Raw genomic sequence first — 14,188 nt, forward strand, 5'->3', positions numbered from 1 at the left:
CCCCTGTCCGGACGCTGTTCGCTGGGATTGGAGTTGAGATGATTGGAGGACAATCTTGAATTGCCGATTGCGTCGAGGGGTCGTCGGGGTGAAACCGAGAACAGACGACGATGGTTGTGGGAGGAAGTAATTACTACAAATGTCTGTCATTTGTGGATGCTCTTTTTCCGTTTTTTTCCCTTCCGCCTCCCCCATTGATCCGTGACCGGGATCTCGCACCGGAGTTCCACAACCTTCAAGTTGTGAATAGCGATGTCCGGTAATCGTTCGATTTATCGATTAGTCGAATACTGTCTACGAAAATCGATTATTAATCGAACGATTACTGTGTAACCGATAATCAAAACGAACGAATAATTTTCGTCAATTAATCGATCCAAATTCAAAGTTTCAGGAAATTCAGAGAAAAGTTTCAAAGGTGTTTTGATTATATTGAATTTACAATGTAGTGGCTAATTTTACGTTGTAAACGCTTTGGTCTGCATGTTTCAGTCTGTGGACTTTACCTTTATCATTCGTAACTGTGTATCATCCACTTTTCAGTTCAGACTATTCTAGACTGTTCTTTTGAATAGCCGTGAAATGTTGAATGTGAGTTGACAAATAAGGATCGAGTGACGTAGTTTTTCAACTCGTGACTTTGGAAACGGAAGTTTGACGATTTGGGGGAAATTTTCTCAAAGAGTATTGATTCAGATAGGATTTTTATCGACGCGAATGAACAGCCGAGAGTGCAACGAAGTACTTCAGATAGGGTAACGCATCAGTTCATAAAAGCCGGAGGGCCATTACATGGTCCCATGAATAAATAGGAACCCTAGAATCTGTACTGCCCAGCTTGTTTAGCAGATCAAAAAACCCAATCGAGAACTAACGGGAAGGGTTCGAACGAATAGTAGATGCAGCTAACAAGCAGTATGAGTGCTTCGAAGAGCTTTCTCGAACAGTATCCTCTCCGTGGAATGGGATACAAACTACAACATGCCGCAGCTTGGATGAAACCACGCCAAATAGGTTATTTAAACTGATTGAGACCTAAATATGAGCGGTTGTAAATCATGCGAAATTGATTTTGTTTTTGTGAAGGAGTGATAGTTTTCCATCTAGTTCTACTCATTCTACTCGACCCATTCTGTAATGGATCAATATTATTGAATATAAATAAATAAAATAAATTTAGAAGCATATAAAACAGAATAAATCAATCTGACAGTTTTGGTGTCGGAAGACGATTCGTTTTTTATTTCATACTAGCTGACCCGGCAAACGTTGTTCTGCCATATGAGTGAATATTTTGAGTGTTAAATGAAACATAACTATAACTCGATGAAATAGAACAAATGAAACTATTTGAACGAAAGTGTATATCATGTTTCTTGATTCAATGTATCTCATTAACGTAACTAACACGTTTGATCTCCTAAAAGTTAACCATCACTTCACAGGAAAGGAACACGAAGCTCAATGTCGTCTATGTCGAGTTGCGTGGAAAGGTTGCCACATTTGCACAACTCGATTGGACTTGAATCAAATGAATTCTTCTTCTTGAATGGCGTTAACGTTCCCTGTGGAACTTTTGCCGTCTCAACGTATGCATTAACTAGCGTCATTTATTAATACTTAGTTGAGATTTTCTAAGCCAAATAACACGCCATGAATTATTCCGAGGGGCAAGCTCTAGAATACGCGTGATCACAGTGCAAGTCGAAGAAAATTTCTTTGACGAAAAAATCCCCCGGCCAGAACGGGAATCGAACCCGAACACACGGCATGATAATGTGAGACGCTAACCACTCGGCCACGGGTGCACGAATCAAATGAATTACAGAATGCGAAATTGCGATCCGTTTAGAATACATCCAGCAATGTGTAGGATCGAATCCGAACATATTTAATTTTTTGTTTGAACGCACGCGCTGTCATGTAATGACAATGTATTGCGTTTAGGCCTGACAATAACAAATACTGTGTCAGCGTTGCTTATGATAGGGTCTCGCAATTGAATGCATTTTTCCTCACGTTACTTTCGTTGATTTTATCGTTATTCAAGTTTCGTAATAAAGTTTATTATCGAGTAATCGTTTGGGTATTTTTCAATATTCGATTCATTCGAATAATTGTCTTTCAATATTCGATTAATTGAGCGATTTTTTTCTTGTAATAATCACGTATCATGTTGTCATTTTGGTCGCGTGGTCTTTCAGGTTGTCGATGTTCCATTATTGGATAAAAAAATGTTGGATAAAATAAATTATATGGCCTAATTCTTAACCTAAATATGCATTAACCTTGAGAAAAATGCCTTTTTTCATTAATCGCGATTACAGTGACAATTATTCGATGTATTCATATTTTGATTTTAAATTATTCGATACAAAATTACTCGATTATAGTTTCAGATATTCGATTATTTGAATTAATCGAACGATTAACCGACGTTTCTAGACCTATCATCGACCGAACGCTCCATATACTGCATTTACTGAGCGAAACGACGTCATAGCAGCAGTTGCTTTTTGCAATTCTCTCTGAGCTGTCATTCGAAACATATCAAAGAGTGGATTCCGAATGCCGAAATCATAGACCATTTCAACCGCATTTTCTAGCACATGTTCGTAGTGCCGATGCAGTATTGTCTGGTCATGTTCATCCGCAAGAGTTCAAGAAGTCTCGAGAATCGTTCGAAGAATGCATATAAAAGGTCGATAAATCGATTGCAAGGTGGCAGTATTTGCGGTCGATCGTTGACACTATATTCGATCCAATCTTGGCTGTCAAAACGGAATTTGGGGAACGATTTGATGAATGATAAATTTCAAAAATCGGACACCACTAGTTGTGATCTGCTTTCCGCGCGATGGGTTTGCGATGCGATGCCTCGTTCAATTCTTTTGATTGATTATGAACGAGAACTGGTGGCTTTCAACGTTCAAATGAGGTGGGCTGACTGAAGACGGAGCCCTGAAGCGGTGTGCGCGTTGTGACGTATTGGAAACAACGGATTTATTTGATATTAATACACCCACCAGGTCCGCTATTGTACCTTGCGAGAGAGGAGGGATTTTTTTTCGCGAGGGTTCAATCATCCCTGGGGCAGATCATCGATTTTTGTTTGCACACGTGTCCCGCAGCTCACGCGCAGTGATTCGTGTTTAATTAACAAAACGTTAACCAACCTGAGCCTGGGTGAAACTGTAATTACCGTCAATTGACAAGCTCATCATATGGTTGAGAAGAGCCTTATGACGGTCGTAAAAAGTTTTGCCCGATTGATTGAGCGCCGCCGAACACTACCAGACCACTAGAAGAAGACGAAACACCGGCGTGTTACATTTTCCTCAGCCGAGGCATCATTTGCGGAGCTTAATGAGACGCGTCCGGTCCGAGGTGGTCCAAAATCGGTCGCCGGAATCCACCGGTCGTCAGCAGCTGTCAAAAATTTCGGTGCGATACGCGGATAGTATTTATAAATTCTAAATTTTAAAATGCAATGACCATTCCGAATCGACACTTCATTAAGTTTTATCGCGGGTTTCCGTTGACGCTGCGCAAGCGGGTACGGTGAAAGCGCAACGCAACGCGCGTTTAGCTCTCGGGAATACACGCTGAGATGCGAACTGCAAATTGTGATTACCACTCAATTATTTTTATTGCCCCACCTTCGCGCCAATGACCGGTGTGTCGCTTAGTTAGTGGCTGTCAGTATTTATTCAAAATATTCTAGCGATTCTAGCGAGAACGAGGTGCGAGAATGCCTCCGCTGCTCACTTTTAATAATTGCTGCCAGTGCGCTAATTATGGCGGTGACGAAATAATTTAGAATTTTGTAATAATTAAAACCGATTTTCGGCACGTAATGGATCATATCGAATGCGTCGGTGGCAATTAAAATTCGCTTTCCCCAGGGGCCGCAAATTCTTTTCGAAGGGAATCCTCTCCACCTGTCGGTGAAAAATTTATGACGAACGCAGGGACAGAAAAAAAAATCTCATAAATTCCTTGTTGACATCGGAGCGCGTAGGCGCAACAAGATTGCTGCAGCGGGGTGGGAGCAAACCGAATTAAATTTCTTCCCATTTTCTATTTATCATATTTATCCACTTCCCTTTGATCAATCGGTGGGGGGTAGGAGGATAAGACACCGCGAATATTATTATTAATCTTGTACCGAGCGAGGGCCTCGCACGGCATTGCTCTGTTTATTACCTTAAACTTTCTCCGGGAGGAGAGGAGCGGAGGAAAGCAATCCCATACGTGTGCCGAGGTGATACACCTTTCACCTCCCCCGTGGCCCAAACGTATGCTAATAATATGTGCCTTTCGTCGGTAATAAAATCCTCGGGAAATTCTGGAAAAGTGTCTCTTTATGAAATCTAATATATGTTGCGAAGCGAAGGGAAGGGAACGTCATGAATATCGCGCGCGCGTTGTTTATTTCCGCGCGAACCCGAACGGGGGGAGGGAGCGGATGTCACCCTCGCCAAAAATTGACGGAAAAAATACCATTACCAATAGATGCACGTAGATAACGGTGCAGAACACTGTGGCTGTGGCAGGGGATGGAAATTTATTTGATTTTTCATGTTCTGCAAACGTTTATTGAAATGTAAACAACGGCCTTCCGGCCCTCTCTCGCTTCCCTCCTTTAATCAATGATAAATGCCATGTAATCAATTATCATTTAGAAGCCTCCTTCCTTGGAGCGTTTGATCTTCAGCGCGTGATGAACCCGATTTATGGAGTGTGTCACTGGCGCTAGTGTTCGTCATATTTTCCGCACCACGATGCGCACTTGACAGTGACAGCGGGCGGCACTTGTCAGTCGTTCGTTGACATCTCCGGCTCGCTACTGGCTGATCGCGATTTCGATTTTAATTAGAGTGGATATTTGCGCCACGGTAGCAACAGCAGACGGATTTCATCGAAAAGTTATTAACCTGCACCCCTCCTCTCGCCCATACCGTGTGACTCCCGATTGAAGCGCCAAGCGCTTCAAAACTGCTGTGTGGAATCCAACTCGTGACACCTACTGTGATTGTCAGCGTTGTTTGTCACCACAGCGCACCGCGCTTGCTTGGATCGCGCCGATACACGCTCAATTTGACATGTTCAAGTGATGGGTAGCTTTCACCCAAGGATTCCGAATAAAGACGATACCGAGCTGTACGCACAATACGTCGGCGGTAATTAATTCAGCCGTGCGAAGGAGAGACTGCACAAATGTGACAATATATTTATAATACTTTTATTGAAACATACGCATCTCTCGGGGCGGGATCTAAACGATCGGTTTATTGCCGTATTGCTGTCGCAACATGAATCAGTTCATCTCGATGCTTACAACATTGAAGACCATTATAAATTGTGTATCAATGTTATAAATAAACTATTCTCTCGCGAAACACACGCACGGCACGAAAACGTTCGAAATTTATACATCCTTCTGTCGCGCTGAACCGAGAGGCAAATGTCACCACACGTATGCGATGCGCGATAAAAGTATTTACAATGGAATGTTTTCTTCTGACACTAGGTGGCGGCAGCGAGAGTTCTTGCCACAGTAACAGCGAATAAGATCAAAGATTAAGAATCTGTCCTTTCGCATTATTGCTGTTAATTAAAATGAGTTACATTTTCTTCGCTCCCCACTCTTTTCTCTCGCCGCGCAGTGAAATGGCTTGGGTGTTTCCTAGGGTCGCCCGCGTTGTCGTGTTGCAACGAATTAATTGGGTTCGCTGTTCGGTCAAAGCAAACCGACAGGACAGCGCACAGGTTGGCGGTAGTGATGATAACAATGATTCAATCGGTCAGTTAGCGCTGGAAAATGATCCGATTCCGTTACAAACCACCATCAGAACCTCGAGGTGTTCCAGTGGGACTGTTACCGTAAAACAACAACAACAACAGCAGCAACAAGGCAAATGATATACAGTCGGCAACTGTTTGTCTCCACTGGTTGTCTCCCTAGGGTCCCGAATGGTGTCTGGTAGAATGAATAAACACAAATTAAACAATAATCGCGTGTTGGCGAGCGATGAGTTGACCACAACACAACTCCTCGTCGCAGTTGGCCTTGGTTTTCATTTTGCGCTGTTGTTTTTGTTTTTTTTTTCGGACAACACAGTCGATACAGTGCTGTTTCCTATTGCTTCTCACCTCGACTGCGGGTGCGTATTATCGAAAATCGCACAAGATGGCGCCCATTGGCGACAGTTCCCATAACCGGTGCGCCACATTGTTTGCTTTGACATGTGGCGTGTGGTAATTTGATGGAATGATTAATGTCACCAGGGCATGACTTTCGGGAGTTCTACCGTTTGTGTTGTCCTTTTAGCGGTAGGGGGCCGAAAGGGTGTGGGGATTTTGATTTTCGATAGTTTTTTGTCCTGCTGGCAGGTGGGCTGCGAAGGGACCACGTTTTAATTTTATCATACTGCAGTACCATAAAATATAATTACAAACCACTGTGGAAGAAACGATAGCCGATTGGTCATAAATCATAAGGAAGAGAGAGACAGAGAAAATAAGGGGGTGGGTGGGTGCCAACTATAGTTCTGCCACCGGCGGTAGCCATAAATAATTTGGAAATAATGAGCACAATAAACAAATTAATAACCATTTCTAGAACTGGGCTTCGATACATGTGAGACAACGGGAACGAGCGTTTCTTCTGCGACCCGAACACAGGTCATTAATATGCAAATTGTTGCTAAAATCATATCGCACTTTTTCTTCCAGCTTTCGCGTAACCGCTTCGTACCCCTCGCGGCAGTAAGTTAGCTATTATTGTACAGTCAGGAAAATTATTTATTACATTTGCTCGGCGGCACAGGCGAGCCGGTCAGTCTCGGCGACAAATCCCGTTTTCCGTCGAGTTTTTGTCCCGGAAAATTGTTTTATTAACCAAACGGTGCCAATCGATCCATGTCACGCACTAAGGTTCCGATCAGGGTGCACTTCTTGAAAGACTACGACTTTTCATTTGCCTCGCAGGACGTCGAAGGCAGACAGGATTTCAGCAACCGGCTGCATCAAGACTAAATTAGCCTAAATAACCTATGCAGATACCGCAGCTGTCGTTTTTCGCAAATGCCTAGAGACACCGCTTCCCCCTCCATTGACTGGCTAAATAATTACACATAAGATCTGATATTTATTCTAATTAATACATTATTCGGCGCGGCCAACTATGTGACTACAATTCGGGCACAAAATCTGTCGCAGCCGCGAAAGACACCCAGAGATCGGTTCTATATTTAAGCACTCCTGCCGTTTGTTCTCGTTTGTCATTTGTTTTCTCCTCGGCTTTGAATAATGTCGAACCGCACACAAAACACAGAGCATCACAGCGAAGCGCGCGCGGATCGCGGATCGCTCCTGGGTACCGCATCGTGCCACCAATTGCCCTCTTCCTACCAAAACAAAAACAAAAAGCAGCTAAGCGATACTAACACCGCCCATTGGTCACCGATAATTTAATCGCGCATTTTTGCAACACTATAAACCGCGGTAAATGTCACATTGACATTTCGCTCCCCGCTCGGTCGCTCGCTCGTTCAGCCCCGCACACAAGAACCCAACCGATGGGCACACGGTCGAAACTAAACTAATTGGGTCGGCTCTTTGGCGTAGATTGTTTCGGTGCCCTCTTTGACAGCTCCCTCCCCGGATTGTTTGTTCCCTTCCGCCTTGAGAAGAAGCCGGAAACAAGTTCGACAATATTTAAAATAAATATATACATCGAGTCATATTTTTTTCTTCTTCGGTTGCTAAGATTGAAGGAAAATGAGTTGTCTAGAAAATCAAACCCGCTTCTCGTCCGATTGCATTGCATGTTTCTCCTTGGCGAAGGCGAAGAAAACTTTCAAAGTCATTGGATTTGAGGCAAAAATCAATTCCTTTCCTGGCCCACCAGCACTAATCGATTACCCAGTTATTATAATTTGTTTATTTCTTTTCTATCAGACCTACTTTTCGACTTATTCCTGTTGGATCGAAATGAAACACAATCGAAGCAATCCGGCTAGGGGCGGTAGGACAGAGGTGACATGCGACATCAAAGCAATCAGCTTGGAATGGTTGGATGTTGGCTCGATTTTGGCACACCATCCCAGACAATATAAAAATCATCATCAGTGTCCCGTTTGCGCCCGCGCTCGTATATCTTCCTCCCGCACAGAGAGAGAGTGGAGATCATCGAACGCGGAAAGTGGTCACGCGGAGGTCACATACACCTACACGGGCGCACCGTCATTGTCGTTCCAGATCCCGGACCCAGTCGGGAGATAGAGCTGTGGCAATCTTGCTTTCATGATTATTTACTATTATTGAAACAGTGGCAGGCAATAATCACACTCTCGGTCTTTCGGTTTCACGTCAAACCAGCACTGATTAACGGGTGTTGGGCGACGACTGGTGGACACCTTGATGTTTTTTCTGAGTGAACACAGAAGAAAAAAAAAACAACCATCCGAACGTAGCCATCTTTAAAAGCGCGCGCGGTTAGCAACAAAAGAAAGAAGTTGTATGAGTAATTGGCCATAATTCGAGGGGCCTCGGGGCCCACCCCGTTTTTTTTCGGTTGCTCTCCTGTCCACCAGTTTACAACCGGTTCTCGGCCGGCCATCGAACGCGGCGCAGGGGGAAACAAATGCAAAATGATTAATCAAACTGTGGCTGGGGCCAGTGGGAGCTCGATTGAAGAGAGTCAGTTCGGGAGTGAGTTTAATAAAAATCAAATAAATCCAATTTCTCTGAACGCTCGGGAAACCGGAAGGGAGACGTATGCAAAATTTTCATTGAACTCGAAAATTGTTTGATCGTGTGGATTCCTTCTTTTCGTGGGGAGGTATGGAAAATATTAAATTTTTATTTTTGCCACCCTGCAAAAAGAATCAAAGCGCAATCGATGGCCTATCTGTTGCTTGGAACGAGAGGGGTCCGATACTCGATGATATATTACCGTACAATTAAGTCCTGACTGGTTCGTCGGGCTTGGCTAAACGATTTAACCTCTACCTCTTCGAAGCGTACACGAGTAATGTCTTCATTTGGGTGAGACAGCGGTCGAATGCCAAGTGACCAAAGGGGTAGGAAGCATCATCGTCATCATTATGAAAATGACACTGGACTCTCTTCGTATCCCTCCCCGGGTGTGTGAGTGCTGCTCTTGTAACCTTGACTTCTAGCATGGTCCGGTCGGACCGGAAAAGGAGCAACTTTTTAAAGTACCGTCTGGAATGAGACACTGACCTTTCGGTACATCTTTATCCCCGCTGGGATAAAGCGAAACGATAGTTTGCTGCTCCTTTTTTCGGCGGGCGTGTGGGAAGATAATTCCTAGAGGTCGGGCCACGGGTTAACCTGCTGTCGTAAATTGTTTCCAGGCGAGGTTCAGGAATCCGGCTGGCAATTACGACTCAGGAAAATTATCGAACGCAATTAATTGTGAATTATCGGAAGATAAATTCCTAACTTTTCAAGGGTCCGGAGCTTACGAGTGGTTGAACTATTACCACAATTAAGCAGAGCCCCCTCGTAAAGTGGGGTTTGCCAGATAAATCGATAAGTCCAACTCCACGACCGGGGCGTGGTTTCTTCAGGGGCCATACATACGGGCTTAATCGGGCTTAATCGGATTAAACTAGTTTGACAGATGGCTATGATCCATGAGCGAGAGAGAGTCTAGGCGAGCACGAGCAAAATGGCGATCAGCTGCTCTGTAATAATGGCTGCTGCAGCCGCTATTCAGTAGTTGCGGAGTAAATGATGGAATCATGCAATTATTATTGTCTGATCTTGTCATGTTTTTTTTCTGTCCTGCTCTCCACGCTTTTCGCTATTTCCACATTCAAAGTTCGCTGGGGGCAAATCGAAGCGAGAGCGGGAGCAAGCAAATGATACTACCACTGGAGAGCTTGTTGGTCCACTAGTTGGCAGCATTGACGGGGACTATCACTGCTAGTGGATTGGTAAAAACCGGGTTTTTTTTTCAGCAAGCCAGTGAAGTTGGCCATTGTTCTGTGTGTAGTTTGAGTGAACATAGGCCGGCTATCAACATATTGCGCATCGTAATACACCACTGGTAATAGACGGCCAAAATTTTGCTACATGCTACCAGAAACTTCGAAAAGTGGATTTCAATGGTAATTAACATCGCAACTAAAGTTTGAGATCAGAAAGGTTCGATCTACTGTGAGCTACTAAAACCTGGCGAAACCATTATTACTGAACGCCACCGACCAGATATGATAAATTTAAATTGAGTTTCGGATAAAAAACCAACAGTGTAGAAAAAAAAGGCAACAAAAAGTCATTTTGTTGCATGATATTGCTCCATCAGACACTGCAAAACCGGCCAAGAACACGATTGAGAAGACTAAATGGGTTGGAAAGTTCTTGCCCATCCGTCTTGGGCGCCAGTTGCATCAATTTGTTTGCTTTTAAAGCATTCGATGAAGTGGTGTGGTGAACAAAACATGATCTATTTTTTGCATGTATTACGCAATTAAGATCTCTCTATTTATTTGCGTTAGATGCATTGAGTTAGTCCTGTTTATGATACATTTATTCGATTTGAATAGCAAGAAAGAAATGATGTCAGTTTTTATGTGGTCATTATTGCATTATGAAAATGTATACGCGCAACAAAACTCGAATATTGACCAAAATAATTGTTTAGATTGTACGAATAATGAGTCTAATAGAAAATGACTAAAGAATTTGTATATATTTATCACAAAGCTAGTCACATTTACTAATTGTTTTTTCTGAGTGTATTTATGGTGACAGAGTGAATCATGCTACTCACCATTGTTGCCGTCAATGGTCAATGGTTTTCTGTGAGTGGTGAGGAAATATTGAACGAAAATTGTATCTGATAATGATTTCATATTAAAGTATAATAATGGAAAAATGACCGAATTTTCTTTAATTAGGTTATAATTCTGATTTTTCCTCCACGCTAAACACGGATGACCGTTTTATCAGATAATTATGCAATGGTTGTCAAAACCTGAGAGGTTGAGCATATTCTCAAGGAACCAACTGAAACGAAATACACTCGGGAAGAAAATGAACTATTTGGCATATAATTTTATTACAATGGTGATAGAGTTATTGCGGAAATACTGGGAAGTTCATGGAAAAATAGTTGAGAATGGGTCAGGACTACGTGTTCTAGATATTTTTTTTGACAGAGAGTAAATCGCTTCACAAATTTGGATATGTATTTGAGTCGAAAAGATCGCAGAATTTGAAAGTCGATCACGCGAAATCCGATCGGATTTAGGAATATGGATTAACAACAAATGTTCTGTATGTTTTTATATCAATTTCTAATTTCTCGTAACGATGAAGAAAAAGAGTAAATTTTAAAGGCTAAGATTTTCTTCTCTTATTTTTTTCTAAGGAATGTCAAAAATTATTGAAAGTATCTTGATTGATAAACTGTGGGAAGTGATGCCAAAATATTTTGTAGATGTCTCTGCTGTATTTTTTTATATTTCTCAATCGCGCATAGTGAGATTTATGTTCATTTTCGGATCTACAATTTAACAAAAATGCAGAGGCAAACTTGTTCATAGTCAGAGCAAAATTTTCCTCGATGAAATCACATTTCGACTACGAAGCTGGCTACCCGTTCATGTCAAACGCAAGGAACTCTTTTCATTTCATACTTAGTGCTGTCACACACTTGAACTTTTGCCCCCCCAACTTCCTCCCGGGAGGCGGGGTGCACTCAATTAAGATTCCGATACATTCGCATTAATTTTCTGCTTCTGGAAGATTAAAAGACCCATCCCCATTGGAACGCACATATACCCCTCCCCCCCACATTCTGTTTCGGAGAGAATAAAAATATTTACTGATCATTAAACGACTCGTTTGAGAGTTCCCGAGGAGACGACCCTTTTCTTGTACCTTTCCGAACAAGCAGGTGGTGAAAAGCGGTGGGTGGGGCGAAGGCACTGCGGAATCTTCCAAAACGTCTTAAACGATTCATTTGGTATTCCATCCTCGCCGTCCCGTCGTCGTCACCGCTAAACCCGGAATGATTTGTACTTTTGTCGAGAAAATCAACCCCTTTTTCTTTGGGAAGTAATTAGATTCGCCAACGCCCCCTCCCCCCTTCAATGTGTGTATGTTCCCGTGAGGAGCTGAATGGGAAAAAATCGTCAAAATTTGTTTACCTTCCGATCCGTGACAGGAGGATCCAGGGGTGGGACTCTATGGTAATCATGTGCGAGTATGTTTGTGCACACATCAATTAATTGACGGGGCGCGGTGGCGGTGGCGGTGGCTTGTTACGATTCGACAAGGCGAGCTAAAGTTTTTAATCCGGCAACGCGATACGCGGGCGGCGTGAAATCAGCTTTTTCCGAAATTTTACTAATGCCAGGAAGACGGGACGAGTAGTGGGAGGGCTGAGCTCATTTTCATATGTAAACATGGCACGAAAAACTCCCCCAAAATGGGAGGAAAAGTTGATGCAAAGAAAATGTTTGAGTTTTTATTCCGAACTCTTTCGGAACTCGGAATGAAGGGTGGTGGTGGGGAGATGATGAGGCACAAGTTTAATGAGCGGATTAGGGGTAATCGATTTTATTTCGGCACGGCTTTCTCGGGTAAAAATTCCGAAGAGCGCACGGGTTCCTCAGGATTTCCGGAAACGCTGCATCGTGCCGAAGGACTCGAAACTTTGTTTCGGAGCGTCTTGATTGCGCTATAAATTGCCTTTATCTATAATTTATTCAAGGCAATAATTATCGCTCTCCGGCTAGACAGTGATGAGCGGCACACATGTAGTGAATGCGGCCAGGCACAAGATGGGAGGCAGATTTGGTGGTTCCTTGCTTTGTTTTCCCTGAATAATAGATGAGTTTGATTGTATTCTCGGCTGCCGTATGCTGCCAGTGGCATCGGTGGTGAATATTTAATCGAATGAGGTGTGAAAACACGGCAGACTTATTCCGACTGATTAATTTGACAGCCCTATCTTGGAAACTGTCACAATTAATTGCAAACTTTGTTGTTGTCCGAACGATTAATCATGTCAAATCCGATTAAATCGAGGTCTCAGAAGCAACAATCGTTCAATAAATGCTCACAAGACAGAAAGAAAAACAAAACATTGACATTTAGAGAGTTGAAAAAGGGCGACGAAAGGCCACCACTTGTTTACAAACAGTTATTATTGTTTTTTCGTTCCCATCCCTCGCATCGATGACGATGATGACGATGATGACGACGGCTACTGAGGGCTACCGATGCGGAACCGATTTTTATGACTAATCAAAGTCTCTTTCCTCGACTGTGGTGGGTTCTCCGGTGAATTCGCCCTCCGATTATTCGACGTCAAACAGCGCATCTGACACACGTCTTGGCGTGGGAGTTGCCAAACCGAGAGGAAAACAATGAAATTTTAATTATGAATCAATATCTCTTCCGGCTCGCCACCAGTGAGTAGCTTGGGCATGAAAAGCCCCGCGCGTTACGGGTCAAGTGGCGCTCTGCCTTCTCCCTGTGCGAAGCGCGGGATCAAAGTCGTAGCAGAAGCACTTCCGAGTGTGTGGTTTTTTTGTGTGTATTTTGCGCCGAGAATCGACTTTCTGTATGTTGCAATCAGTAACTCTCACCACCTCACAACACACAAGACTCCGCCGCATCAGTCGTCATTAGACGCCGCCATTTCGACGCAAGCAAACCGAAGCAGCAAAATCTGCCAATTTGGTGAATTTTTGATATTAATCTTTTTGCCTGAGAGCGAGCCGCACATCGTTTGGGCGCTGCAGTTGAAGATTCTCCTTCGGCGAAAGATAAATACCAGAAACCCCTTTCCGCACGCAGAAATGCAACGTTAGCCGGGCCGCGCGCTGCTCTTGCGCTCATTCTGGAGTGAAAAAGAACTGTTTGAATAGCATCGAATTGCTATCGTCTCTTCCAGCCAAACCCCTCTGGAAAGTAGCTACTTTGCAGCGAGGAGTCTTCTTCTGATGCGGCGAAAGCGATCGCACAAATTTCTCCCCCCCCAACTCTCCCGCGGGGAGAAACTTTTTTAATAAAATATTATTTATGCTTCCTAGCGCGCATTTTCATCTCGACTGCAACCGACCGACGACGAAGGCAGTGGCAGCTCCTATCATTGGGCTTCGAATATTAAAATCGTCTTTTGCAATAGTTGTTCCTC

The 14,188-nt window shown here is 43.4% G+C and overlaps 1 protein-coding gene across 5 annotated transcripts in view; it reads right to left on the reverse strand.

Moving 5' to 3' along the window:
- Positions 1-14,188, reverse strand: part of LOC129775354 (homeobox protein cut) — a 372,272-nt gene that overhangs the window by 13,427 nt on the left and 344,657 nt on the right. The window lies entirely within an intron of this gene.

Source organism: Toxorhynchites rutilus, chromosome 3, assembly GCF_029784135.1.
Source record: "Toxorhynchites rutilus septentrionalis strain SRP chromosome 3, ASM2978413v1, whole genome shotgun sequence".
In the NCBI taxonomy this organism is placed as follows: Eukaryota; Metazoa; Arthropoda; class Insecta; order Diptera; family Culicidae; genus Toxorhynchites; species Toxorhynchites rutilus.